The 27,493-nt window shown below is 43.0% G+C and overlaps 23 non-coding genes across 23 annotated transcripts; all 23 read right to left on the bottom strand.

Moving 5' to 3' along the window:
* Nucleotides 1-611: 611 nt before the first annotated feature.
* TRNAD-GUC (transfer RNA aspartic acid (anticodon GUC)) lies at nt 612-683 on the bottom strand. Its single transcript has one exon. It is a non-coding gene; the product is annotated as a tRNA-Asp (tRNA).
* Nucleotides 684-1,765: 1,082 nt separating this feature from the next.
* Nucleotides 1,766-1,837, bottom strand: TRNAD-GUC (transfer RNA aspartic acid (anticodon GUC)). The gene has a single exon. It is a non-coding gene; the product is annotated as a tRNA-Asp (tRNA).
* Nucleotides 1,838-2,919: 1,082 nt separating this feature from the next.
* Nucleotides 2,920-2,991, bottom strand: TRNAD-GUC (transfer RNA aspartic acid (anticodon GUC)). Its single transcript has one exon. It is a non-coding gene; the product is annotated as a tRNA-Asp (tRNA).
* A 1,082-nt stretch (nt 2,992-4,073) lies between these two features.
* On the bottom strand, nt 4,074-4,145 carry TRNAD-GUC (transfer RNA aspartic acid (anticodon GUC)). The gene has a single exon. It is a non-coding gene; the product is annotated as a tRNA-Asp (tRNA).
* A 1,082-nt stretch (nt 4,146-5,227) lies between these two features.
* TRNAD-GUC (transfer RNA aspartic acid (anticodon GUC)) lies at nt 5,228-5,299 on the bottom strand. The gene has a single exon. It is a non-coding gene; the product is annotated as a tRNA-Asp (tRNA).
* Nucleotides 5,300-6,381: 1,082 nt separating this feature from the next.
* Nucleotides 6,382-6,453, bottom strand: TRNAD-GUC (transfer RNA aspartic acid (anticodon GUC)). Its single transcript has one exon. It is a non-coding gene; the product is annotated as a tRNA-Asp (tRNA).
* A 1,082-nt stretch (nt 6,454-7,535) lies between these two features.
* On the bottom strand, nt 7,536-7,607 carry TRNAD-GUC (transfer RNA aspartic acid (anticodon GUC)). The gene has a single exon. It is a non-coding gene; the product is annotated as a tRNA-Asp (tRNA).
* Nucleotides 7,608-8,685: 1,078 nt separating this feature from the next.
* On the bottom strand, nt 8,686-8,757 carry TRNAD-GUC (transfer RNA aspartic acid (anticodon GUC)). Its single transcript has one exon. It is a non-coding gene; the product is annotated as a tRNA-Asp (tRNA).
* A 1,082-nt stretch (nt 8,758-9,839) lies between these two features.
* TRNAD-GUC (transfer RNA aspartic acid (anticodon GUC)) lies at nt 9,840-9,911 on the bottom strand. Its single transcript has one exon. It is a non-coding gene; the product is annotated as a tRNA-Asp (tRNA).
* Nucleotides 9,912-10,993: 1,082 nt separating this feature from the next.
* On the bottom strand, nt 10,994-11,065 carry TRNAD-GUC (transfer RNA aspartic acid (anticodon GUC)). Its single transcript has one exon. It is a non-coding gene; the product is annotated as a tRNA-Asp (tRNA).
* A 1,082-nt stretch (nt 11,066-12,147) lies between these two features.
* On the bottom strand, nt 12,148-12,219 carry TRNAD-GUC (transfer RNA aspartic acid (anticodon GUC)). Its single transcript has one exon. It is a non-coding gene; the product is annotated as a tRNA-Asp (tRNA).
* A 1,082-nt stretch (nt 12,220-13,301) lies between these two features.
* On the bottom strand, nt 13,302-13,373 carry TRNAD-GUC (transfer RNA aspartic acid (anticodon GUC)). Its single transcript has one exon. It is a non-coding gene; the product is annotated as a tRNA-Asp (tRNA).
* Nucleotides 13,374-15,609: 2,236 nt separating this feature from the next.
* TRNAD-GUC (transfer RNA aspartic acid (anticodon GUC)) lies at nt 15,610-15,681 on the bottom strand. Its single transcript has one exon. It is a non-coding gene; the product is annotated as a tRNA-Asp (tRNA).
* A 1,082-nt stretch (nt 15,682-16,763) lies between these two features.
* On the bottom strand, nt 16,764-16,835 carry TRNAD-GUC (transfer RNA aspartic acid (anticodon GUC)). Its single transcript has one exon. It is a non-coding gene; the product is annotated as a tRNA-Asp (tRNA).
* A 1,081-nt stretch (nt 16,836-17,916) lies between these two features.
* Nucleotides 17,917-17,988, bottom strand: TRNAD-GUC (transfer RNA aspartic acid (anticodon GUC)). The gene has a single exon. It is a non-coding gene; the product is annotated as a tRNA-Asp (tRNA).
* A 1,080-nt stretch (nt 17,989-19,068) lies between these two features.
* TRNAD-GUC (transfer RNA aspartic acid (anticodon GUC)) lies at nt 19,069-19,140 on the bottom strand. The gene has a single exon. It is a non-coding gene; the product is annotated as a tRNA-Asp (tRNA).
* Nucleotides 19,141-20,220: 1,080 nt separating this feature from the next.
* TRNAD-GUC (transfer RNA aspartic acid (anticodon GUC)) lies at nt 20,221-20,292 on the bottom strand. Its single transcript has one exon. It is a non-coding gene; the product is annotated as a tRNA-Asp (tRNA).
* Nucleotides 20,293-21,373: 1,081 nt separating this feature from the next.
* On the bottom strand, nt 21,374-21,445 carry TRNAD-GUC (transfer RNA aspartic acid (anticodon GUC)). The gene has a single exon. It is a non-coding gene; the product is annotated as a tRNA-Asp (tRNA).
* Nucleotides 21,446-22,526: 1,081 nt separating this feature from the next.
* TRNAD-GUC (transfer RNA aspartic acid (anticodon GUC)) lies at nt 22,527-22,598 on the bottom strand. Its single transcript has one exon. It is a non-coding gene; the product is annotated as a tRNA-Asp (tRNA).
* A 1,081-nt stretch (nt 22,599-23,679) lies between these two features.
* Nucleotides 23,680-23,751, bottom strand: TRNAD-GUC (transfer RNA aspartic acid (anticodon GUC)). Its single transcript has one exon. It is a non-coding gene; the product is annotated as a tRNA-Asp (tRNA).
* Nucleotides 23,752-24,831: 1,080 nt separating this feature from the next.
* Nucleotides 24,832-24,903, bottom strand: TRNAD-GUC (transfer RNA aspartic acid (anticodon GUC)). The gene has a single exon. It is a non-coding gene; the product is annotated as a tRNA-Asp (tRNA).
* Nucleotides 24,904-25,983: 1,080 nt separating this feature from the next.
* TRNAD-GUC (transfer RNA aspartic acid (anticodon GUC)) lies at nt 25,984-26,055 on the bottom strand. The gene has a single exon. It is a non-coding gene; the product is annotated as a tRNA-Asp (tRNA).
* Nucleotides 26,056-27,135: 1,080 nt separating this feature from the next.
* Nucleotides 27,136-27,207, bottom strand: TRNAD-GUC (transfer RNA aspartic acid (anticodon GUC)). Its single transcript has one exon. It is a non-coding gene; the product is annotated as a tRNA-Asp (tRNA).
* Nucleotides 27,208-27,493: the final 286 nt, after the last annotated feature.

Here is a 27,493-nt window from a genome sequence, read left to right as displayed (position 1 = left end):
TGGTACTGCAATTTCGTCCTATTTAAAGAGGCTCTGTCACTTGTACTTCCCTATCTCCTAGCTAATTTGATAGGCGCTGTCACACTGATAATACTAGTGAAAATTGTGTCCCAAAACGTTTATTATTTCAAAAGTTATGAGCTTTTTTCTAAATATGTAAATGAGGATTTATAAGACAACTGGGAGGTAACAGCAGCGATTCTCCTGAGGTGGGGCTTCTTCCCAGCCTCTGACTCTGTCCTATCAACAGGATGCTGTTTCACAGCATTAGGAGACAGTCTAGAGGGAAGGGGGATCCATTCAAACAGCCATATCTCGGGCTGTGGACGACCTAGAACCGCGGTTCTGGTGGCATATGAAAGGGGAGATTCCAATCTTTCATATGACAGTAGAATCACAGTTCTAGCTGTGACAGAGCCTGAGATATAGCCAGTTGAATACAGAATTGGGAATGAAAGCTGTATACTATAAGATCACACTGTGTTGCTGGACAGGGAAGGGTGCAGAAGCTGATTGGACAGCGTCATACAGAAAACATTACACCGCCCAAAGTGAAAAGAAAGAGTCTTGTTTTATAATTCTGGTTATTGATGTGTCTAAAAGTGACAATTCTCCCCGTCGGGGAATCGAACCCCGGTCTCCCGCGTGACAGGCGGGGATACTCTCCACTATACTAACGAGGACCTGCTGATACCCCGGCTGTGTGAGTTGCGTGGAGCAGGCCTAGCGGCGGCGCATGTGTGGCCTGAGTGCATTGTGTAAATGGCATATATGTGGAATGGGTCTGTATGGCGTGTCCGATGCCGAGAGTGGTCTTTGTTTTGGTAACTATGCTATGCCCCCACATCCCTGTGCTCGTTATTCACTATTAATCTGACACCACTGAGACCATTCAACAACTCTAATACAGATTAGTGTGCCCCCCTATGATAGGAAAATGAATAAATATGGCAATGACATATTGTCTTCTCTTTATGTGGTAATAACTTTGGAATTCTTTTATTTATCCAAGCATTCTGAGATTGTTTTCTTGTGACACATTGTACTTTATGTAAGTGGTAAAATGTGGTCGATACAATCCGAATCGTAGAGAAAATTGTAGAGAAAATTAGCATTTTTCTAAATGTATCTGCTTGTAAGACAGATAATAATCCTGGTACTGCAATTTCGTCCTATTTAAAGAGGCTCTGTCACTTGTACTTCCCTATCTCCTAGCTAATTTGATAGGCGCTGTCACACTGATAATACTAGTGAAAATTGTGTCCCAAAACGTTTATTATTTCAAAAGTTATGAGCTTTTTTCTAAATATGTAAATGAGGATTTATAAGACAACTGGGAGGTAACAGCAGCGATTCTCCTGAGGTGGGGCTTCTTCCCAGCCTCTGACTCTGTCCTATCAACAGGATGCTGTTTCACAGCATTAGGAGACAGTCTAGAGGGAAGGGGGATCCATTCAAACAGCCATATCTCGGGCTGTGGACGACCTAGAACCGCGGTTCTGGTGGCATATGAAAGGGGAGATTCCAATCTTTCATATGACAGTAGAATCACAGTTCTAGCTGTGATAGAGCCTGAGATATAGCCAGTTGAATACAGAATTGGGAATGAAAGCTGTATACTATAAGATCACACTGTGTTGCTGGACAGGGAAGGGTGCAGAAGCTGATTGGACAGCGGCATACAGAAAACATTACACCGCCCAAAGTGAAAAGAAAGAGTCTTGTTTTATAATTCTGGTTATTGATGTGTCTAAAAGTGACAATTCTCCCCGTCGGGGAATCGAACCCCGGTCTCCCGCGTGACAGGCGGGGACACTCTCCACTATACTAACGGGGACCTGCTGATACCACGGCTGTGTGAGTTGCGTGGAGCAGGCCTAGCGGCGGCGCATGTGTGGCCTGAGTGCATTGTGTAAATGGCATATATGTGGAATGGGTCTGTATGGCGTGTCCGATGCCGAGAGTGGTCTTTGTTTTGGTAACTATGCTATGCCCCCACATCCCTGTGCTCGTTATTCACTATTAATCTGACACCACTGAGACCATTCAACAACTCTAATACAGATTAGTGTGCCCCCCTATGATAGGAAAATGAATAAATATGGCAATGACATATTGTCTTCTCTTTATGTGGTAATAACTTTGGAATTCTTTTATTTATCCAAGCATTCTGAGATTGTTTTCTTGTGACACATTGTACTTTATGTAAGTGGTAAAATGTGGTCGATACAATCCGAATCGTAGAGAAAATTGTAGAGAAAATTAGCATTTTTCTAAATGTATCTGCTTGTAAGACAGATAATAATCCTGGTACTGCAATTTCGTCCTATTTAAAGAGGCTCTGTCACTTGTACTTCCCTATCTCCTAGCTAATTTGATAGGCGCTGTCACACTGATAATACTAGTGAAAATTGTGTCCCAAAACGTTTATTATTTCAAAAGTTATGAGCTTTTTTCTAAATATGTAAATGAGGATTTATAAGACAACTGGGAGGTAACAGCAGCGATTCTCCTGAGGTGGGGCTTCCTCCCAGCCTCTGACTCTGTCCTATCAGCAGGATGCTGTTTCACAGCATTAGGAGACAGTCTAGAGGGAAGGGGGATCCATTCAAACAGCCATATCTCGGGCTGTGGACGACCTAGAACCGCGGTTCTGGTGGCATATGAAAGGGGAGATTCCAATCTTTCATATGACAGTAGAATCACAGTTCTAGCTGTGATAGAGCCTGAGATATAGCCAGTTGAATACAGAATTGGGAATGAAAGCTGTATACTATAAGATCACACTGTGTTGCTGGACAGGGAAGGGTGCAGAAGCTGATTGGACAGCGGCATACAGAAAACATTACACCGCCCAAAGTGAAAAGAAAGAGTCTTGTTTTATAATTCTGGTTATTGATGTGTCTAAAAGTGACAATTCTCCCCGTCGGGGAATCGAACCCCGGTCTCCCGCGTGACAGGCGGGGACACTCTCCACTATACTAACGGGGACCTGCTGATACCACGGCTGTGTGAGTTGCGTGGAGCAGGCCTAGCGGCGGCGCATGTGTGGCCTGAGTGCATTATGTAAATGGCATATATGTGGAATGGGTCTGTATGGCGTGTCCGATGCCGAGAGTGGTCTTTGTTTTGGTAACTATGCTATGCCCCCACATCCCTGTGCTCGTTATTCACTATTAATCTGACACCACTGAGACCATTCAACAACTCTAATACAGATTAGTGTGCCCCCCTATGATAGGAAAATGAATAAATATGGCAATGACATATTGTCTTCTCTTTATGTGGTAATAACTTTGGAATTCTTTTATTTATCCAAGCATTCTGAGATTGTTTTCTTGTGACACATTGTACTTTATGTAAGTGGTAAAATTTGGTCGATACAATCCGAATCGTAGAGAAAATTGTAGAGAAAATTAGCATTTTTCTAAATGTATCTGCTTGTAAGACAGATAATAATCCTGGTACTGCAATTTCGTCCTATTTAAAGAGGCTCTGTCACTTGTACTTCCCTATCTCCTAGCTAATTTGATAGGCGCTGTCACACTGATAATACTAGTGAAAATTGTGTCCCAAGACGTTTATTATTTCAAAAGTTATGAGCTTTTTTCTAAATATGTAAATGAGGATTTATAAGACAACTGGGAGGTAACAGCAGCGATTCTCCTGAGGTGGGGCTTCCTCCCAGCCTCTGACTCTGTCCTATCAGCAGGATGCTGTTTCACAGCATTAGGAGACAGTCTAGAGGGAAGGGGGATCCATTCAAACAGCCATATCTCGGGCTGTGGACGACCTAGAACCGCGGTTCTGGTGGCATATGAAAGGGGAGATTCCAATCTTTCATATGACAGTAGAATCACAGTTCTAGCTGTGACAGAGCCTGAGATATAGCCAGTTGAATACAGAATTGGGAATGAAAGCTGTATACTATAAGATCACACTGTGTTGCTGGACAGGGAAGGGTGCAGAAGCTGATTGGACAGCGTCATACAGAAAACATTACACCGCCCAAAGTGAAAAGAAAGAGTCTTGTTTTATAATTCTGGTTATTGATGTGTCTAAAAGTGACAATTCTCCCCGTCGGGGAATCGAACCCCGGTCTCCCGCGTGACAGGCGGGGATACTCTCCACTATACTAACGAGGACCTGCTGATACCCCGGCTGTGTGAGTTGCGTGGAGCAGGCCTAGCGGCGGCGCATGTGTGGCCTGAGTGCATTGTGTAAATGGCATATATGTGGAATGGGTCTGTATGGCGTGTCCGATGCCGAGAGTGGTCTTTGTTTTGGTAACTATGCTATGCCCCCACATCCCTGTGCTCGTTATTCACTATTAATCTGACACCACTGAGACCATTCAACAACTCTAATACAGATTAGTGTGCCCCCCTATGATAGGAAAATGAATAAATATGGCAATGACATATTGTCTTCTCTTTATGTGGTAATAACTTTGGAATTCTTTTATTTATCCAAGCATTCTGAGATTGTTTTCTTGTGACACATTGTACTTTATGTAAGTGGTAAAATGTGGTCGATACAATCCGAATCGTAGAGAAAATTGTAGAGAAAATTAGCATTTTTCTAAATGTATCTGCTTGTAAGACAGATAATAATCCTGGTACTGCAATTTCGTCCTATTTAAAGAGGCTCTGTCACTTGTACTTCCCTATCTCCTAGCTAATTTGATAGGCGCTGTCACACTGATAATACTAGTGAAAATTGTGTCCCAAAACGTTTATTATTTCAAAAGTTATGAGCTTTTTTCTAAATATGTAAATGAGGATTTATAAGACAACTGGGAGGTAACAGCAGCGATTCTCCTGAGGTGGGGCTTCTTCCCAGCCTCTGACTCTGTCCTATCAACAGGATGCTGTTTCACAGCATTAGGAGACAGTCTAGAGGGAAGGGGGATCCATTCAAACAGCCATATCTCGGGCTGTGGACGACCTAGAACCGCGGTTCTGGTGGCATATGAAAGGGGAGATTCCAATCTTTCATATGACAGTAGAATCACAGTTCTAGCTGTGATAGAGCCTGAGATATAGCCAGTTGAATACAGAATTGGGAATGAAAGCTGTATACTATAAGATCACACTGTGTTGCTGGACAGGGAAGGGTGCAGAAGCTGATTGGACAGCGGCATACAGAAAACATTACACCGCCCAAAGTGAAAAGAAAGAGTCTTGTTTTATAATTCTGGTTATTGATGTGTCTAAAAGTGACAATTCTCCCCGTCGGGGAATCGAACCCCGGTCTCCCGCGTGACAGGCGGGGACACTCTCCACTATACTAACGGGGACCTGCTGATACCACGGCTGTGTGAGTTGCGTGGAGCAGGCCTAGCGGCGGCGCATGTGTGGCCTGAGTGCATTATGTAAATGGCATATATGTGGAATGGGTCTGTATGGCGTGTCCGATGCCGAGAGTGGTCTTTGTTTTGGTAACTATGCTATGCCCCCACATCCCTGTGCTCGTTATTCACTATTAATCTGACACCACTGAGACCATTCAACAACTCTAATACAGATTAGTGTGCCCCCCTATGATAGGAAAATGAATAAATATGGCAATGACATATTGTCTTCTCTTTATGTGGTAATAACTTTGGAATTCTTTTATTTATCCAAGCATTCTGAGATTGTTTTCTTGTGACACATTGTACTTTATGTAAGTGGTAAAATGTGGTCGATACAATCCGAATCGTAGAGAAAATTGTAGAGAAAATTAGCATTTTTCTAAATGTATCTGCTTGTAAGACAGATAATAATCCTGGTACTGCAATTTCGTCCTATTTAAAGAGGCTCTGTCACTTGTACTTCCCTATCTCCTAGCTAATTTGATAGGCGCTGTCACACTGATAATACTAGTGAAAATTGTGTCCCAAAACGTTTATTATTTCAAAAGTTATGAGCTTTTTTCTAAATATGTAAATTAGGATTTATAAGACAACTGGGAGGTAACAGCAGCGATTCTCCTGAGGTGGGGCTTCCTCCCAGCCTCTGACTCTGTCCTATCAGCAGGATGCTGTTTCACAGCATTAGGAGACAGTCTAGAGGGAAGGGGGATCCATTCAAACAGCCATATATCGGGCTGTGGACGACCTAGAACTGCGGTTCTGGTGGCATATGAAAGGGGAGATTCCAATCTTTCATATGACAGTAGAATCACAGTTCTAGCTGTGACAAAGCCTGAGATATAGCCAGTTGAATACAGAATTGGGAATGAAAGCTGTATACTATAAGATCACACTGTGTTGCTGGACAGGGAAGGGTGCAGAAGCTGATTGGACAGCGTCATACAGAAAACATTACACCGCCCAAAGTGAAAAGAAAGAGTCTTGTTTTATAATTCTGGTTATTGATGTGTCTAAAAGTGACAATTCTCCCCGTCGGGGAATCGAACCCCGGTCTCCCGCGTGACAGGCGGGGATACTCTCCACTATACTAACGAGGACCTGCTGATACCCCGGCTGTGTGAGTTGCGTGGAGCAGGCCTAGCGGCGGCGCATGTGTGGCCTGAGTGCATTGTGTAAATGGCATATATGTGGAATGGGTCTGTATGGCGTGTCCGATGCCGAGAGTGGTCTTTGTTTTGGTAACTATGCTATGCCCCCACATCCCTGTGCTCGTTATTCACTATTAATCTGACACCACTGAGACCATTCAACAACTCTAATACAGATTAGTGTGCCCCCCTATGATAGGAAAATGAATAAATATGGCAATGACATATTGTCTTCTCTTTATGTGGTAATAACTTTGGAATTCTTTTATTTATCCAAGCATTCTGAGATTGTTTTCTTGTGACACATTGTACTTTATGTAAGTGGTAAAATGTGGTCGATACAATCCGAATCGTAGAGAAAATTGTAGAGAAAATTAGCATTTTTCTAAATGTATCTGCTTGTAAGACAGATAATAATCCTGGTACTGCAATTTCGTCCTATTTAAAGAGGCTCTGTCACTTGTACTTCCCTATCTCCTAGCTAATTTGATAGGCGCTGTCACACTGATAATACTAGTGAAAATTGTGTCCCAAAACGTTTATTATTTCAAAAGTTATGAGCTTTTTTCTAAATATGTAAATGAGGATTTATAAGACAACTGGGAGGTAACAGCAGCGATTCTCCTGAGGTGGGGCTTCCTCCCAGCCTCTGACTCTGTCCTATCAGCAGGATGCTGTTTCACAGCATTAGGAGACAGTCTAGAGGGAAGGGGGATCCATTCAAACAGCCATATCTCGGGCTGTGGACGACCTAGAACCGCGGTTCTGGTGGCATATGAAAGGGGAGATTCCAATCTTTCATATGACAGTAGAATCACAGTTCTAGCTGTGACAGAGCCTGAGATATAGCCAGTTGAATACAGAATTGGGAATGAAAGCTGTATACTATAAGATCACACTGTGTTGCTGGACAGGGAAGGGTGCAGAAGCTGATTGGACAGCGTCATACAGAAAACATTACACCGCCCAAAGTGAAAAGAAAGAGTCTTGTTTTATAATTCTGGTTATTGATGTGTCTAAAAGTGACAATTCTCCCCGTCGGGGAATCGAACCCCGGTCTCCCGCGTGACAGGCGGGGATACTCTCCACTATACTAACGAGGACCTGCTGATACCCCGGCTGTGTGAGTTGCGTGGAGCAGGCCTAGCGGCGGCGCATGTGTGGCCTGAGTGCATTGTGTAAATGGCATATATGTGGAATGGGTCTGTATGGCGTGTCCGATGCCGAGAGTGGTCTTTGTTTTGGTAACTATGCTATGCCCCCACATCCCTGTGCTCGTTATTCACTATTAATCTGACACCACTGAGACCATTCAACAACTCTAATACAGATTAGTGTGCCCCCCTATGATAGGAAAATGAATAAATATGGCAATGACATATTGTCTTCTCTTTATGTGGTAATAACTTTGGAATTCTTTTATTTATCCAAGCATTCTGAGATTGTTTTCTTGTGACACATTGTACTTTATGTAAGTGGTAAAATGTGGTCGATACAATCCGAATCGTAGAGAAAATTGTAGAGAAAATTAGCATTTTTCTAAATGTATCTGCTTGTAAGACAGATAATAATCCTGGTACTGCAATTTCGTCCTATTTAAAGAGGCTCTGTCACTTGTACTTCCCTATCTCCTAGCTAATTTGATAGGCGCTGTCACACTGATAATACTAGTGAAAATTGTGTCCCAAAACGTTTATTATTTCAAAAGTTATGAGCTTTTTTCTAAATATGTAAATGAGGATTTATAAGACAACTGGGAGGTAACAGCAGCGATTCTCCTGAGGTGGGGCTTCTTCCCAGCCTCTGACTCTGTCCTATCAGCAGGATGCTGTTTCACAGCATTAGGAGACAGTCTAGAGGGAAGGGGGATCCATTCAAACAGCCATATCTCGGGCTGTGGACGACCTAGAACCGCGGTTCTGGTGGCATATGAAAGGGGAGATTCCAATCTTTCATATGACAGTAGAATCACAGTTCTAGCTGTGATAGAGCCTGAGATATAGCCAGTTGAATACAGAATTGGGAATGAAAGCTGTATACTATAAGATCACACTGTGTTGCTGGACAGGGAAGGGTGCAGAAGCTGATTGGACAGCGGCATACAGAAAACATTACACCGCCCAAAGTGAAAAGAGTCTTGTTTTATAATTCTGGTTATTGATGTGTCTAAAAGTGACAATTCTCCCCGTCGGGGAATCGAACCCCGGTCTCCCGCGTGACAGGCGGGGACACTCTCCACTATACTAACGGGGACCTGCTGATACCACGGCTGTGTGAGTTGCGTGGAGCAGGCCTAGCGGCGGCGCATGTGTGGCCTGAGTGCATTATGTAAATGGCATATATGTGGAATGGGTTGGTATGGCGTGTCCGATGCCGAGAGTGGTCTTTGTTTTGGTAACTATGCTATGCCCCCACATCCCTGTGCTCGTTATTCACTATTAATCTGACACCACTGAGACCATTCAACAACTCTAATACAGATTAGTGTGCCCCCCTATGATAGGAAAATGAATAAATATGGCAATGACATATTGTCTTCTCTTTATGTGGTAATAACTTTGGAATTCTTTTATTTATCCAAGCATTCTGAGATTGTTTTCTTGTGACACATTGTACTTTATGTAAGTGGTAAAATGTGGTCGATACAATCCGAATCGTAGAGAAAATTGTAGAGAAAATTAGCATTTTTCTAAATGTATCTGCTTGTAAGACAGATAATAATCCTGGTACTGCAATTTCGTCCTATTTAAAGAGGCTCTGTCACTTGTACTTCCCTATCTCCTAGCTAATTTGATAGGCGCTGTCACACTGATAATACTAGTGAAAATTGTGTCCCAAAACGTTTATTATTTCAAAAGTTATGAGCTTTTTTCTAAATATGTAAATTAGGATTTATAAGACAACTGGGAGGTAACAGCAGCGATTCTCCTGAGGTGGGGCTTCCTCCCAGCCTCTGACTCTGTCCTATCAGCAGGATGCTGTTTCACAGCATTAGGAGACAGTCTAGAGGGAAGGGGGATCCATTCAAACAGCCATATATCGGGCTGTGGACGACCTAGAACTGCGGTTCTGGTGGCATATGAAAGGGGAGATTCCAATCTTTCATATGACAGTAGAATCACAGTTCTAGCTGTGACAAAGCCTGAGATATAGCCAGTTGAATACAGAATTGGGAATGAAAGCTGTATACTATAAGATCACACTGTGTTGCTGGACAGGGAAGGGTGCAGAAGCTGATTGGACAGCGTCATACAGAAAACATTACACCGCCCAAAGTGAAAAGAAAGAGTCTTGTTTTATAATTCTGGTTATTGATGTGTCTAAAAGTGACAATTCTCCCCGTCGGGGAATCGAACCCCGGTCTCCCGCGTGACAGGCGGGGATACTCTCCACTATACTAACGAGGACCTGCTGATACCCCGGCTGTGTGAGTTGCGTGGAGCAGGCCTAGCGGCGGCGCATGTGTGGCCTGAGTGCATTGTGTAAATGGCATATATGTGGAATGGGTCTGTATGGCGTGTCCGATGCCGAGAGTGGTCTTTGTTTTGGTAACTATGCTATGCCCCCACATCCCTGTGCTCGTTATTCACTATTAATCTGACACCACTGAGACCATTCAACAACTCTAATACAGATTAGTGTGCCCCCCTATGATAGGAAAATGAATAAATATGGCAATGACATATTGTCTTCTCTTTATGTGGTAATAACTTTGGAATTCTTTTATTTATCCAAGCATTCTGAGATTGTTTTCTTGTGACACATTGTACTTTATGTAAGTGGTAAAATGTGGTCGATACAATCCGAATCGTAGAGAAAATTGTAGAGAAAATTAGCATTTTTCTAAATGTATCTGCTTGTAAGACAGATAATAATCCTGGTACTGCAATTTCGTCCTATTTAAAGAGGCTCTGTCACTTGTACTTCCCTATCTCCTAGCTAATTTGATAGGCGCTGTCACACTGATAATACTAGTGAAAATTGTGTCCCAAAACGTTTATTATTTCAAAAGTTATGAGCTTTTTTCTAAATATGTAAATGAGGATTTATAAGACAACTGGGAGGTAACAGCAGCGATTCTCCTGAGGTGGGGCTTCCTCCCAGCCTCTGACTCTGTCCTATCAGCAGGATGCTGTTTCACAGCATTAGGAGACAGTCTAGAGGGAAGGGGGATCCATTCAAACAGCCATATCTCGGGCTGTGGACGACCTAGAACCGCGGTTCTGGTGGCATATGAAAGGGGAGATTCCAATCTTTCATATGACAGTAGAATCACAGTTCTAGCTGTGACAGAGCCTGAGATATAGCCAGTTGAATACAGAATTGGGAATGAAAGCTGTATACTATAAGATCACACTGTGTTGCTGGACAGGGAAGGGTGCAGAAGCTGATTGGACAGCGTCATACAGAAAACATTACACCGCCCAAAGTGAAAAGAAAGAGTCTTGTTTTATAATTCTGGTTATTGATGTGTCTAAAAGTGACAATTCTCCCCGTCGGGGAATCGAACCCCGGTCTCCCGCGTGACAGGCGGGGATACTCTCCACTATACTAACGAGGACCTGCTGATACCCCGGCTGTGTGAGTTGCGTGGAGCAGGCCTAGCGGCGGCGCATGTGTGGCCTGAGTGCATTGTGTAAATGGCATATATGTGGAATGGGTCTGTATGGCGTGTCCGATGCCGAGAGTGGTCTTTGTTTTGGTAACTATGCTATGCCCCCACATCCCTGTGCTCGTTATTCACTATTAATCTGACACCACTGAGACCATTCAACAACTCTAATACAGATTAGTGTGCCCCCCTATGATAGGAAAATGAATAAATATGGCAATGACATATTGTCTTCTCTTTATGTGGTAATAACTTTGGAATTCTTTTATTTATCCAAGCATTCTGAGATTGTTTTCTTGTGACACATTGTACTTTATGTAAGTGGTAAAATGTGGTCGATACAATCCGAATCGTAGAGAAAATTGTAGAGAAAATTAGCATTTTTCTAAATGTATCTGCTTGTAAGACAGATAATAATCCTGGTACTGCAATTTCGTCCTATTTAAAGAGGCTCTGTCACTTGTACTTCCCTATCTCCTAGCTAATTTGATAGGCGCTGTCACACTGATAATACTAGTGAAAATTGTGTCCCAAAACGTTTATTATTTCAAAAGTTATGAGCTTTTTTCTAAATATGTAAATGAGGATTTATAAGACAACTGGGAGGTAACAGCAGCGATTCTCCTGAGGTGGGGCTTCTTCCCAGCCTCTGACTCTGTCCTATCAGCAGGATGCTGTTTCACAGCATTAGGAGACAGTCTAGAGGGAAGGGGGATCCATTCAAACAGCCATATCTCGGGCTGTGGACGACCTAGAACCGCGGTTCTGGTGGCATATGAAAGGGGAGATTCCAATCTTTCATATGACAGTAGAATCACAGTTCTAGCTGTGATAGAGCCTGAGATATAGCCAGTTGAATACAGAATTGGGAATGAAAGCTGTATACTATAAGATCACACTGTGTTGCTGGACAGGGAAGGGTGCAGAAGCTGATTGGACAGCGGCATACAGAAAACATTACACCGCCCAAAGTGAAAAGAAAGAGTCTTGTTTTATAATTCTGGTTATTGATGTGTCTAAAAGTGACAATTCTCCCCGTCGGGGAATCGAACCCCGGTCTCCCGCGTGACAGGCGGGGACACTCTCCACTATACTAACGGGGACCTGCTGATACGACGGCTGTGTGAGTTGCGTGGAGCAGGCCTAGCGGCGGCGCATGTGTGGCCTGAGTGCATTATGTAAATGGCATATATGTGGAATGGGTCTGTATGGCGTGTCCGATGCCGAGAGTGGTCTTTGTTTTGGTAACTATGCTATGCCCCCACATCCCTGTGCTCGTTATTCACTATTAATCTGACACCACTGAGACCATTCAACAACTCTAATACAGATTAGTGTGCCCCCCTATGATAGGAAAATGAATAAATATGGCAATGACATATTGTCTTCTCTTTATGTGGTAATAACTTTGGAATTCTTTTATTTATCCAAGCATTCTGAGATTGTTTTCTTGTGACACATTGTACTTTATGTAAGTGGTAAAATGTGGTCGATACAATCCGAATCGTAGAGAAAATTGTAGAGAAAATTAGCATTTTTCTAAATGTATCTGCTTGTAAGACAGATAATAATCCTGGTACTGCAATTTCGTCCTATTTAAAGAGGCTCTGTCACTTGTACTTCCCTATCTCCTAGCTAATTTGATAGGCGCTGTCACACTGATAATACTAGTGAAAATTGTGTCCCAAAACGTTTATTATTTCAAAAGTTATGAGCTTTTTTCTAAATATGTAAATTAGGATTTATAAGACAACTGGGAGGTAACAGCAGCGATTCTCCTGAGGTGGGGCTTCCTCCCAGCCTCTGACTCTGTCCTATCAGCAGGATGCTGTTTCACAGCATTAGGAGACAGTCTAGAGGGAAGGGGGATCCATTCAAACAGCCATATATCGGGCTGTGGACGACCTAGAACTGCGGTTCTGGTGGCATATGAAAGGGGAGATTCCAATCTTTCATATGACAGTAGAATCACAGTTCTAGCTGTGACAAAGCCTGAGATATAGCCAGTTGAATACAGAATTGGGAATGAAAGCTGTATACTATAAGATCACACTGTGTTGCTGGACAGGGAAGGGTGCAGAAGCTGATTGGACAGCGTCATACAGAAAACATTACACCGCCCAAAGTGAAAAGAAAGAGTCTTGTTTTATAATTCTGGTTATTGATGTGTCTAAAAGTGACAATTCTCCCCGTCGGGGAATCGAACCCCGGTCTCCCGCGTGACAGGCGGGGATACTCTCCACTATACTAACGAGGACCTGCTGATACCCCGGCTGTGTGAGTTGCGTGGAGCAGGCCTAGCGGCGGCGCATGTGTGGCCTGAGTGCATTGTGTAAATGGCATATATGTGGAATGGGTCTGTATGGCGTGTCCGATGCCGAGAGTGGTCTTTGTTTTGGTAACTATGCTATGCCCCCACATCCCTGTGCTCGTTATTCACTATTAATCTGACACCACTGAGACCATTCAACAACTCTAATACAGATTAGTGTGCCCCCCTATGATAGGAAAATGAATAAATATGGCAATGACATATTGTCTTCTCTTTATGTGGTAATAACTTTGGAATTCTTTTATTTATCCAAGCATTCTGAGATTGTTTTCTTGTGACACATTGTACTTTATGTAAGTGGTAAAATTTGGTCGATACAATCCGAATCGTAGAGAAAATTGTAGAGAAAATTAGCATTTTTCTAAATGTATCTGCTTGTAAGACAGATAATAATCCTGGTACTGCAATTTCGTCCTATTTAAAGAGGCTCTGTCACTTGTACTTCCCTATCTCCTAGCTAATTTGATAGGCGCTGTCACACTGATAATACTAGTGAAAATTGTGTCCCAAAACGTTTATTATTTCAAAAGTTATGAGCTTTTTTCTAAATATGTAAATTAGGATTTATAAGACAACTGGGAGGTAACAGCAGCGATTCTCCTGAGGTGGGGCTTCCTCCCAGCCTCTGACTCTGTCCTATCAGCAGGATGCTGTTTCATAGCAATAGGAGGCAGTCTAGAGGGAAAGGGGATCCATTCAAACAGCCATATATCGGGCTGTGGACGACCTAGAACTGCGGTTCTGGTGGCATATGAAAGGGGAGATTCCAATCTTTCATATGACAGTAGAATCACAGTTCTAGCTGTGACAAAGCCTGAGATATAGCCAGTTGAATACAGAATTGGGAATGAAAGCTGTATACTATAAGATCACACTGTGTTGCTGGACAGGGAAGGGTGCAGAAGCTGATTGGACAGCGTCATACAGAAAACATTACACCGCCCAAAGTGAAAAGAAAGAGTCTTGTTTTATAATTCTGGTTATTGATGTGTCTAAAAGTGCCAATTCTCGCCGTCGGGGAATCGAACCCCGGTCTCCCGCGTGACAGGCGGGGATACTCTCCACTATACTAACGAGGACCTGCTGATACCCCGGCTGTGTGAGTTGCGTGGAGCAGGCCTAGCGGCGGCGCATGTGTGGCCTGAGTGCATTGTGTAAATGGCATATATGTGGAATGGGTCTGTATGGCGTGTCCGATGCCGAGAGTGGTCTTTGTTTTGGTAACTATGCTATGCCCCCACATCCCTGTGCTCGTTATTCACTATTAATCTGACACCACTGAGACCATTCAACAACTCTAATACAGATTAGTGTGCCCCCCTATGATAGGAAAATGAATAAATATGGCAATGACATATTGTCTAATCTTTATGTGGTAATAACTTTGGAATTCTTTTATTTATCCAAGCATTCTGAGATTGTTTTCTTGTGACACATTGTACTTTATGTAAGTGGTAAAATTTGGTCGATACAATCCGAATCGTAGAGAAAATTGTAGAGAAAATTAGCATTTTTCTAAATGTATCTGCTTGTAAGACAGATAATAATCCTGGTACTGCAATTTCGTCCTATTTAAAGAGGCTCTGTCACTTGTACTTCCCTATCTCCTAGCTAATTTGATAGGCGCTGTCACACTGATAATACTAGTGAAAATTGTGTCCCAAAACGTTTATTATTTCAAAAGTTATGAGCTTTTTTCTAAATATGTAAATTAGGATTTATAAGACAACTGGGAGGTAACAGCAGCGATTCTCCTGAGGTGGGGCTTCCTCCCAGCCTCTGACTCTGTCCTATCAGCAGGATGCTGTTTCACAGCATTAGGAGACAGTCTAGAGGGAAGGGGGATCCATTCAAACAGCCATATCTCGGGCTGTGGACGACCTAGAACCGCGGTTCTGGTGGCATATGAAAGGGGAGATTCCAATCTTTCATATGACAGTAGAATCACAGTTCTAGCTGTGACAGAGCCTGAGATATAGCCAGTTGAATACAGAATTGGGAATGAAAGCTGTATACTATAAGATCACACTGTGTTGCTGAACAGGGAAGGGTGCAGAAGCTGACTGGACAGCGTCATACAGAAAACATTACACCGCCCAAAGTGAAAAGAAAGAGTCTTGTTTTATAATTCTGGTTATTGATGTGTCTAAAAGTGACAATTCTCCCCGTCGGGGAATCGAACCCCGGTCTCCCGCGTGACAGGCGGGGATACTCTCCACTATACTAACGAGGACCTGCTGATACCCCGGCTGTGTGAGTTGCATGGAGCAGGCCTAGCGGCGGCGCATGTGTGGCCTGAGTGCATTGTGTAAATGGCATATATGTGGAATGGGTCTGTATGGCGTGTCCGATGCCGAGAGTGGTCTTTGTTTTGGTAACTATGCTATGCCCCCACATCCCTGTGCTCGTTATTCACTATTAATCTGACACCACTGAGACCATTCAACAACTCTAATACAGATTAGTGTGCCCCCCTATGATAGGAAAATGAATAAATATGGCAATGACATATTGTCTTCTCTTTATGTGGTAATAACTTTGGAATTCTTTTATTTATCCAAGCATTCTGAGATTGTTTTCTTGTGACACATTGTACTTTATGTAAGTGGTAAAATGTGGTCGATACAATCCGAATCGTAGAGAAAATTGTAGAGAAAATTAGCATTTTTCTAAATGTATCTGCTTGTAAGACAGATAATAATCCTGGTACTGCAATTTCGTCCTATTTAAAGAGGCTCTGTCACTTGTACTTCCCTATCTCCTAGCTAATTTGATAGGCGCTGTCACACTGATAATACTAGTGAAAATTGTGTCCCAAAACGTTTATTATTTCAAAAGTTATGAGCTTTTTTCTAAATATGTAAATTAGGATTTATAAGACAACTGGGAGGTAACAGCAGCGATTCTCCTGAGGTGGGGCTTCCTCCCAGCCTCTGACTCTGTCCTATCAGCAGGATGCTGTTTCACAGCATTAGGAGACAGTCTAGAGGGAAGGGGGATCCATTCAAACAGCTATATCTCGGGCTGTGGACGACCTAGAACCGCGGTTCTGGTGGCATATGAAAGGGGAGATTCCAATCTTTCATATGACAGTAGAATCACAGTTCTAGCTGTGACAGAGCCTGAGATATAGCCAGTTGAATACAGAATTGGGAATGAAAGCTGTATACTATAAGATCACACTGTGTTGCTGAACAGGGAAGGGTGCAGAAGCTGACTGGACAGCGTCATACAGAAAACATTACACCGCCCAAAGTGAAAAGAAAGAGTCTTGTTTTATAATTCTGGTTATTGATGTGTCTAAAAGTGACAATTCTCCCCGTCGGGGAATCGAACCCCGGTCTCCCGCGTGACAGGCGGGGATACTCTCCACTATACTAACGAGGACCTGCTGATACCCCGGCTGTGTGAGTTGCATGGAGCAGGCCTAGCCGCGGCGCATGTGTGGCCTGAGTGCATTGTGTAAATGGCATATATGTGGAATGGGTCTGTATGGCGTGTCCGATGCCGAGAGTGGTCTTTGTTTTGGTAACTATGCTATGCCCCCACATCCCTGTGCTCGTTATTCACTATTAATCTGACACCACTGAGACCATTCAACAACTCTAATACAGATTAGTGTGCCCCCCTATGATAGGAAAATGAATAAATATGGCAATGACATATTGTCTTCTCTTTATGTGGTAATAACTTTGGAATTCTTTTATTTATCCAAGCATTCTGAGATTGTTTTCTTGTGACACATTGTACTTTATGTAAGTGGTAAAATGTGGTCGATACAATCCGAATCGTAGAGAAAATTGTAGAGAAAATTAGCATTTTTCTAAATGTATCTGCTTGTAAGACAGATAATAATCCTGGTACTGCAATTTCGTCCTATTTAAAGAGGCTCTGTCACTTGTACTTCCCTATCTCCTAGCTAATTTGATAGGCGCTGTCACACTGATAATACTAGTGAAAATTGTGTCCCAAAACGTTTATTATTTCAAAAGTTATGAGCTTTTTTCTAAATATGTAAATGAGGATTTATAAGACAACTGGGAGGTAACAGCAGCGATTCTCCTGAGGTGGGGCTTCCTCCCAGCCTCTGACTCTGTCCTATCAGCAGGATGCTGTTTCACAGCATTAGGAGACAGTCTAGAGGGAAGGGGGATCCATTCAAACAGCCATATCTCGGGCTGTGGACGACCTAGAACCGCGGTTCTGGTGGCATATGAAAGGGGAGATTCCAATCTTTCATATGACAGTAGAATCACAGTTCTAGCTGTGACAGAGCCTGAGATATAGCCAGTTGAATACAGAATTGGGAATGAAAGCTGTATACTATAAGATCACACTGTGTTGCTGGACAGGGAAGGGGCAGAAGCTGATTGGACAGCGTCATACAGAAAACATTACACCGCCCAAAGTGAAAAGAAAGAGTCTTGTTTTATAATTCTGGTTATTGATGTGTCTAAAAGTGACAATTCTCCCCGTCGGGGAATCGAACCCCGGTCTCCCGCGTGACAGGCGGGGATACTCTCCACTATACTAACGAGGACCTGCTGATACCAGGGCTGTGTGAGTTGCGTGGAGCAGGCCTAGCGGCGGCGCATGTGTGGCCTGAGTGCATTGTGTAAATGGCATATATGTGGAATGGGTCTGTATGGCGTGTCCGATGCGGAGAGTGGTCTTTGTTTTGGTAACTATGCTATGCCCCCAATCCCTGTGCTCGTTATTCACTATTAATCTGACACCACTGAGACCATTCAACAACTCTAATACAGATTAGTGTGCCCCCCTATGATAGGAAAATGAATAAATATGGCAATGACATATTGTCTTCTCTTTATGTGGTAATAACTTTGGAATTCTTTTATTTATCCAAGCATTCTGAGATTGTTTTCTTGTGACACATTGTACTTTATGTAAGAGGTAAAATGTGGTCGATACAATCCGAATCGTAGAGAAAATTGTAGAGAAAATTAGCATTTTTCTAAATGTATCTGCTTGTAAGACAGATAATAATCCTGGTACTGCAATTTCGTCCTATTTAAAGAGGCTCTGTCACTTGTACTTCCCTATCTCCTAGCTAATTTGATAGGCGCTGTCACACTGATAATACTAGTGAAAATTGTGTCCCAAAACGTTTATTATTTCAAAAGTTATGAGCTTTTTTCTAAATATGTAAATGAGGATTTATAAGACAACTGGGAGGTAACAGCAGCGATACTCCTGAGGTGGGGCTTCCTCCCAGCCTCTGACTCTGTCCTATCAGCAGGATGCTGTTTCACAGCATTAGGAGACAGTCTAGAGGGAAGGGGGATCCATTCAAACAGCCATATCTCGGGCTGTGGACGACCTAGAACTACGGTTCTGGTGGCATATGAAAGGGGAGATTCCAATCTTTCATATGACAGTAGAATCACAGTTCTAGCTGTGACAGAGCCTGAGATATAGCCAGTTGAATACAGAATTGGGAATGAAAGCTGTATACTATAAGATCACACTGTGTTGCTGGACAGGGAAGGGGCAGAAGCTGATTGGACAGCGTCATACAGAAAACATTACACCGCCCAAAGTGAAAAGAAAGAGTCTTGTTTTATAATTCTGGTTATTGATGTGTCTAAAAGTGACAATTCTCCCCGTCGGGGAATCGAACCCCGGTCTCCCGCGTGACAGGCGGGGATACTCTCCACTATACTAACGAGGACCTGCTGATACCAGGGCTGTGTGAGTTGCGTGGAGCAGGCCTAGCGGCGGCGCATGTGTGGCCTGAGTGCATTGTGTAAATGGCATATATGTGGAATGGGTCTGTATGGCGTGTCCGATGCGGAGAGTGGTCTTTGTTTTGGTAACTATGCTATGCCCCCAATCCCTGTGCTCGTTATTCACTATTAATCTGACACCACTGAGACCATTCAACAACTCTAATACAGATTAGTGTGCCCCCCTATGATAGGAAAATGAATAAATATGGCAATGACATATTGTCTTCTCTTTATGTGGTAATAACTTTGGAATTCTTTTATTTATCCAAGCATTCTGAGATTGTTTTCTTGTGACACATTGTACTTTATGTAAGAGGTAAAATGTGGTCGATACAATCCGAATCGTAGAGAAAATTGTAGAGAAAATTAGCATTTTTCTAAATGTATCTGCTTGTAAGACAGATAATAATCCTGGTACTGCAATTTCGTCCTATTTAAAGAGGCTCTGTCACTTGTACTTCCCTATCTCCTAGCTAATTTGATAGGCGCTGTCACACTGATAATACTAGTGAAAATTGTGTCCCAAAACGTTTATTATTTCAAAAGTTATGAGCTTTTTTCTAAATATGTAAATGAGGATTTATAAGACAACTGGGAGGTAACAGCAGCGATACTCCTGAGGTGGGGCTTCCTCCCAGCCTCTGACTCTGTCCTATCAGCAGGATGCTGTTTCACAGCATTAGGAGACAGTCTAGAGGGAAGGGGGATCCATTCAAACAGCCATATCTCGGGCTGTGGACGACCTAGAACTACGGTTCTGGTGGCATATGAAAGGGGAGATTCCAATCTTTCATATGACAGTAGAATCACAGTTCTAGCTGTGACAGAGCCTGAGATATAGCCAGTTGAATACAGAATTGGGAATGAAAGCTGTATACTATAAGATCACACTGTGTTGCTGGACAGGGAAGGGGCAGAAGCTGATTGGACAGCGTCATACAGAAAACATTACACCGCCCAAAGTGAAAAGAAAGAGTCTTGTTTTATAATTCTGGTTATTGATGTGTCTAAAAGTGACAATTCTCCCCGTCGGGGAATCGAACCCCGGTCTCCCGCGTGACAGGCGGGGATACTCTCCACTATACTAACGAGGACCTGCTGATACCAGGGCTGTGTGAGTTCCGTGGAGCAGGCCTAGCGGCGGCGCATGTGTGGCCTGAGTGCATTGTGTAAATGGCATATATGTGGAATGGGTCTGTATGGCGTGTCCGATGCGGAGAGTGGTCTTTGTTTTGGTAACTATGCTATGCCCCCACATCCCTGTGCTCGTTATTCACTATTAATCTGACACCACTGAGACCATTCAACAACTCTAATACAGATTAGTGTGCCCCCCTATGATAGGAAAATGAATAAATATGGCAATGACATATTGTCTTCTCTTTATGTGGTAATAACTTTGGAATTCTTTTATTTATCCAAGCATTCTGAGATTGTTTTCTTGTGACACATTGTACTTTATGTAAGAGGTAAAATGTGGTCGATACAATCCGAATCGTAGAGAAAATTGTAGAGAAAATTAGCATTTTTCTAAATGTATCTGCTTGTAAGACAGATAATAATCCTGGTACTGCAATTTCGTCCTATTTAAAGAGGCTCTGTCACTTGTACTTCCCTATCTCCTAGCTAATTTGATAGGCGCTGTCACACTGATAATACTAGTGAAAATTGTGTCCCAAAACGTTTATTATTTCAAAAGTTATGAGCTTTTTTCTAAATATGTAAATGAGGATTTATAAGACAACTGGGAGGTAACAGCAGCGATTCTCCTGAGGTGGGGCTTCCTCCCAGCCTCTGACTCTGTCCTATCAGCAGGATGCTGTTTCACAGCATTAGGAGACAGTCTAGAGGGAAGGGGGATCCATTCAAACAGCCATATCTCGGGCTGTGGACGACCTAGAACCACGGTTCTGGTGGCATATGAAAGGGAAGATTCCAATCTTTCATATGACAGTAGAATCACAGTTCTAGCTGTGACAGAGCCTGAGATATAGCCAGTTGAATACAGAATTGGGAATGAAAGCTGTATACTATAAGATCACACTGTGTTGCTGGACAGGGAAGGGGCAGAAGCTGATTGGACAGCGTCATACAGAAAACATTACACCGCCCAAAGTGAAAAGAAAGAGTCTTGTTTTATAATTCTGGTTATTGATGTGTCTAAAAGTGACAATTCTCCCCGTCGGGGAATCGAACCCCGGTCTCCCGCGTGACAGGCGGGGATACTCTCCACTATACTAACGAGGACCTGCTGATACCAGGGCTGTGTGAGTTCCGTGGAGCAGGCCTAGCGGCGGCGCATGTGTGGCCTGAGTGCATTGTGTAAATGGCATATATGTGGAATGGGTCTGTATGGCGTGTCCGATGCGGAGAGTGGTCTTTGTTTTGGTAACTATGCTATGCCCCCACATCCCTGTGCTCGTTATTCACTATTAATCTGACACCACTGAGACCATTCAACAACTCTAATACAGATTAGTGTGCCCCCCTATGATAGGAAAATGAATAAATATGGCAATGACATATTGTCTTCTCTTTATGTGGTAATAACTTTGGAATTCTTTTATTTATCCAAGCATTCTGAGATTGTTTTCTTGTGACACATTGTACTTTATGTAAGAGGTAAAATGTGGTCGATACAATCCGAATCGTAGAGAAAATTGTAGAGAAAATTAGCATTTTTCTAAATGTATCTGCTTGTAAGACAGATAATAATCCTGGTACTGCAATTTCGTCCTATTTAAAGAGGCTCTGTCACTTGTACTTCCCTATCTCCTAGCTAATTTGATAGGCGCTGTCACACTGATAATACTAGTGAAAATTGTGTCCCAAAACGTTTATTATTTCAAAAGTTATGAGCTTTTTTCTAAATATGTAAATGAGGATTTATAAGACAACTGGGAGGTAACAGCAGCGATTCTCCTGAGGTGGGGCTTCCTCCCAGCCTCTGACTCTGTCCTATCAGCAGGATGCTGTTTCACAGCATTAGGAGACAGTCTAGAGGGAAGGGGGATCCATTCAAACAGCCATATCTCGGGCTGTGGACGACCTAGAACCGCGGTTCTGGTGGCATATGAAAGGGGAGATTCCAATCTTTCATATGACAGTAGAATCACAGTTCTAGCTGTGACAGAGCCTGAGATATAGCCAGTTGAATACAGAATTGGGAATGAAAGCTGTATACTATAAGATCACACTGTGTTGCTGGACAGGGAAGGGGCAGAAGCTGATTGGACAGCGTCATACAGAAAACATTACACCGCCCAAAGTGAAAAGAAAGAGTCTTGTTTTATAATTCTGGTTATTGATGTGTCTAAAAGTGACAATTCTCCCCGTCGGGGAATCGAACCCCGGTCTCCCGCGTGACAGGCGGGGATACTCTCCACTATACTAACGAGGACCTGCTGATACCACAGCTGTGTGAGTTGCGTGGAGCAGGCCTAGCGGCGGCGCATGTGTGGCCTGAGTGCATTGTGTAAATGGCATATATGTGGAATGGGTCTGTATGGCGTGTCCGATGCGGAGAGTGGTCTTTGTTTTGGTAACTATGCTATGCCCCCACATCCCTGTGCTCGTTATTCACTATTAATCTGACACCACTGAGACCATTCAACAACTCTAATACAGATTAGTGTGCCCCCCTATGATAGGAAAATGAATAAATATGGCAATGACATATTGTCTTCTCTTTATGTGGTAATAACTTTGGAATTCTTTTATTTATCCAAGCATTCTGAGATTGTTTTCTTGTGACACATTGTACTTTATGTAAGTGGTAAAATGTGGTCGATACAATCCGAATCGTAGAGAAAATTGTAGAGAAAATTAGCATTTTTCTAAATGTATCTGCTTGTAAGACAGATAATAATCCTGGTACTGCAATTTCGTCCTATTTAAAGAGGCTCTGTCACTTGTACTTCCCTATCTCCTAGCTAATTTGATAGGCGCTGTCACACTGATAATACTAGTGAAAATTGTGTCCCAAAACGTTTATTATTTCAAAAGTTATGAGCTTTTTTCTAAATATGTAAATGAGGATTTATAAGACAACTGGGAGGTAACAGCAGCGATTCTCCTGAGGTGGGGCTTCCTCCCAGCCTCTGACTCTGTCCTATCAGCAGGATGCTGTTTCACAGCATTAGGAGACAGTCTAGAGGGAAGGGGGATCCATTCAAACAGCCATATCTCGGGCTGTGGACGACCTAGAACCGCGGTTCTGGTGGCATATGAAAGGGGAGATTCCAATCTTTCATATGACAGTAGAATCACAGTTCTAGCTGTGACAGAGCCTGAGATATAGCCAGTTGAATACAGAATTGGGAATGAAAGCTGTATACTATAAGATCACACTGTGTTGCTGGACAGGGAAGGGGCAGAAGCTGATTGGACAGCGTCATACAGAAAACATTACACTGCCCAAAGTGAAAAGAAAGAGTCTTGTTTTATAATTCTGGTTATTGATGTGTCTAAAAGTGACAATTCTCCCCGTCGGGGAATCGAACCCCGGTCTCCCGCGTGACAGGCGGGGATACTCTCCACTATACTAACGAGGACCTGCTGATACCACAGCTGTGTGAGTTGCGTGGAGCAGGCCTAGCGGCGGCGCATGTGTGGCCTGAGTGCATTGTGTAAATGGCATATATGTGGAATGGGTCTGTATGGCGTGTCCGATGCGGAGAGTGGTCTTTGTTTTGGTAACTATGCTATGCCCCCAATCCCTGTGCTCGTTATTCACTATTAATCTGACACCACTGAGACCATTCAACAACTCTAATACAGATTAGTGTGCCCCCCTATGATAGGAAAATGAATAAATATGGCAATGACATATTGTCTTCTCTTTATGTGGTAATAACTTTGGAATTCTTTTATTTATCCAAGCATTCTGAGATTGTTTTCTTGTGACACATTGTACTTTATGTAAGAGGTAAAATGTGGTCGATACAATCCGAATCGTAGAGAAAATTGTAGAGAAAATTAGCATTTTTCTAAATGTATCTGCTTGTAAGACAGATAATAATCCTGGTACTGCAATTTCGTCCTATTTAAAGAGGCTCTGTCACTTGTACTTCCCTATCTCCTAGCTAATTTGATAGGCGCTGTCACACTGATAATACTAGTGAAAATTGTGTCCCAAAACGTTTATTATTTCAAAAGTTATGAGCTTTTTTCTAAATATGTAAATGAGGATTTATAAGACAACTGGGAGGTAACAGCAGCGATACTCCTGAGGTGGGGCTTCCTCCCAGCCTCTGACTCTGTCCTATCAGCAGGATGCTGTTTCACAGCATTAGGAGACAGTCTAGAGGGAAGGGGGATCCATTCAAACAGCCATATCTCGGGCTGTGGACGACCTAGAACCGCGGTTCTGGTGGCATATGAAAGGGGAGATTCCAATCTTTCATATGACAGTAGAATCACAGTTCTAGCTGTGACAGAGCCTGAGATATAGCCAGTTGAATACAGAATTGGGAATGAAAGCTGTATACTATAAGATCACACTGTGTTGCTGGACAGGGAAGGGGCAGAAGCTGATTGGACAGCGTCATACAGAAAACATTACACTGCCCAAAGTGAAAAGAAAGAGTCTTGTTTTATAATTCTGGTTATTGATGTGTCTCAAAGTGACAATTCTCCCCGTCGGGGAATCGAACCCCGGTCTCCCGCGTGACAGGCGGGGATACTCTCCACTATACTAACGAGGACCTGCTGATACCAGGGCTGTGTGAGTTGCGTGGAGCAGGCCTAGCGGCGGCGCATGTGTGGCCTGAGTGCATTGTGTAAATGGCATATATGTGGAATGGGTCTGTATGGCGTGTCCGATGCGGAGAGTGGTCTTTGTTTTGGTAACTATGCTATGCCCCCAATCCCTGTGCTCGTTATTCACTATTAATCTGACACCACTGAGACCATTCAACAACTCTAATACAGATTAGTGTGCCCCCCTATGATAGGAAAATGAATAAATATGGCAATGACATATTGTCTTCTCTTTATGTGGTAATAACTTTGGAATTCTTTTATTTATCCAAGCATTCTGAGATTGTTTTCTTGTGACACATTGTACTTTATGTAAGAGGTAAAATGTGGTCGATACAATCCGAATCGTAGAGAAAATTGTAGAGAAAATTAGCATTTTTCTAAATGTATCTGCTTGTAAGACAGATAATAATCCTGGTACTGCAATTTCGTCCTATTTAAAGAGGCTCTGTCACTTGTACTTCCCTATCTCCTAGCTAATTTGATAGGCGCTGTCACACTGATAATACTAGTGAAAATTGTGTCCCAAAACGTTTATTATTTCAAAAGTTATGAGCTTTTTTCTAAATATGTAAATGAGGATTTATAAGACAACTGGGAGGTAACAGCAGCGATACTCCTGAGGTGGGGCTTCCTCCCAGCCTCTGACTCTGTCCTATCAGCAGGATGCTGTTTCACAGCATTAGGAGACAGTCTAGAGGGAAGGGGGATCCATTCAAACAGCCATATCTCGGGCTGTGGACGACCTAGAACCACGGTTCTGGTGGCATATGAAAGGGGAGATTCCAATCTTTCATATGACAGTAGAATCACAGTTCTAGCTGTGACAGAGCCTGAGATATAGCCAGTTGAATACAGAATTGGGAATGAAAGCTGTATACTATAAGATCACACTGTGTTGCTGGACAGGGAAGGGGCAGAAGCTGATTGGACAGCGTCATACAGAAAACATTACACCGCCCAAAGTGAAAAGAAAGAGTCTTGTTTTATAATTCTGGTTATTGATGTGTCTCAAAGTGACAATTCTCCCCGTCGGGGAATCGAACCCCGGTCTCCCGCGTGACAGGCGGGGATACTCTCCACTATACTAACGAGGACCTGCTGATACCACAGCTGTGTGAGTTGCGTGGAGCAGGCCTAGCGGCGGCGCATGTGTGGCCTGAGTGCATTGTGTAAATGGCATATATGTGGAATGGGTCTGTATGGCGTGTCCGATGCGGAGAGTGGTCTTTGTTTTGGTAACTATGCTATGCCCCCAATCCCTGTGCTCGTTATTCACTATTAATCTGACACCACTGAGACCATTCAACAACTCTAATACAGATTAGTGTGCCCCCCTATGATAGGAAAATGAATAAATATGGCAATGACATATTGTCTTCTCTTTATGTGGTAATAACTTTGGAATTCTTTTATATATCCAAGCATTCTGAGATTGTTTTCTTGTGACACATTGTACTTTATGTAAGAGGTAAAATGTGGTCGATACAATCCGAATCGTAGAGAAAATTGTAGAGAAAATTAGCATTTTTCTAAATGTATCTGCTTGTAAGACAGATAATAATCCTGGTACTGCAATTTCGTCCTATTTAAAGAGGCTCTGTCACTTGTACTTCCCTATCTCCTAGCTAATTTGATAGGCGCTGTCACACTGATAATACTAGTGAAAATTGTGTCCCAAAACGTTTATTATTTCAAAAGTTATGAGCTTTTTTCTAAATATGTAAATGAGGATTTATAAGACAACTGGGAGGTAACAGCAGCGATACTCCTGAGGTGGGGCTTCCTCCCAGCCTCTGACTCTGTCCTATCAGCAGGATGCTGTTTCACAGCATTAGGAGACAGTCTAGAGGGAAGGGGGATCCATTCAAACAGCCATATCTCGGGCTGTGGACGACCTAGAACCGCGGTTCTGGTGGCATATGAAAGGGGAGATTCCAATCTTTCATATGACAGTAGAATCACAGTTCTAGCTGTGACAGAGCCTGAGATATAGCCAGTTGAATACAGAATTGGGAATGAAAGCTGTATACTATAAGATCACACTGTGTTGCTGGACAGGGAAGGGGCAGAAGCTGATTGGACAGCGTCATACAGAAAACATTACACTGCCCAAAGTGAAAAGAAAGAGTCTTGTTTTATAATTCTGGTTATTGATGTGTCTCAAAGTGACAATTCTCCCCGTCGGGGAATCGAACCCCGGTCTCCCGCGTGACAGGCGGGGATACTCTCCACTATACTAACGAGGACCTGCTGATACCAGGGCTGTGTGAGTTGCGTGGAGCAGGCCTAGCGGCGGCGCATGTGTGGCCTGAGTGCATTGTGTAAATGGCATATATGTGGAATGGGTCTGTATGGCGTGTCCGATGCGGAGAGTGGTCTTTGTTTTGGTAACTATGCTATGCCCCCAATCCCTGTGCTCGTTATTCACTATTAATCTGACACCACTGAGACCATTCAACAACTCTAATACAGATTAGTGTGCCCCCCTATGATAGGAAAATGAATAAATATGGCAATGACATATTGTCTTCT

This window comes from Rhinoderma darwinii, chromosome 3 (assembly GCF_050947455.1).
Source record: "Rhinoderma darwinii isolate aRhiDar2 chromosome 3, aRhiDar2.hap1, whole genome shotgun sequence".
Taxonomy (NCBI): Eukaryota; Metazoa; Chordata; class Amphibia; order Anura; family Rhinodermatidae; genus Rhinoderma; species Rhinoderma darwinii.
Note: the sequence above shows the minus strand (reverse complement) of the source record. Positions and strands in the feature narration are given on the sequence as shown.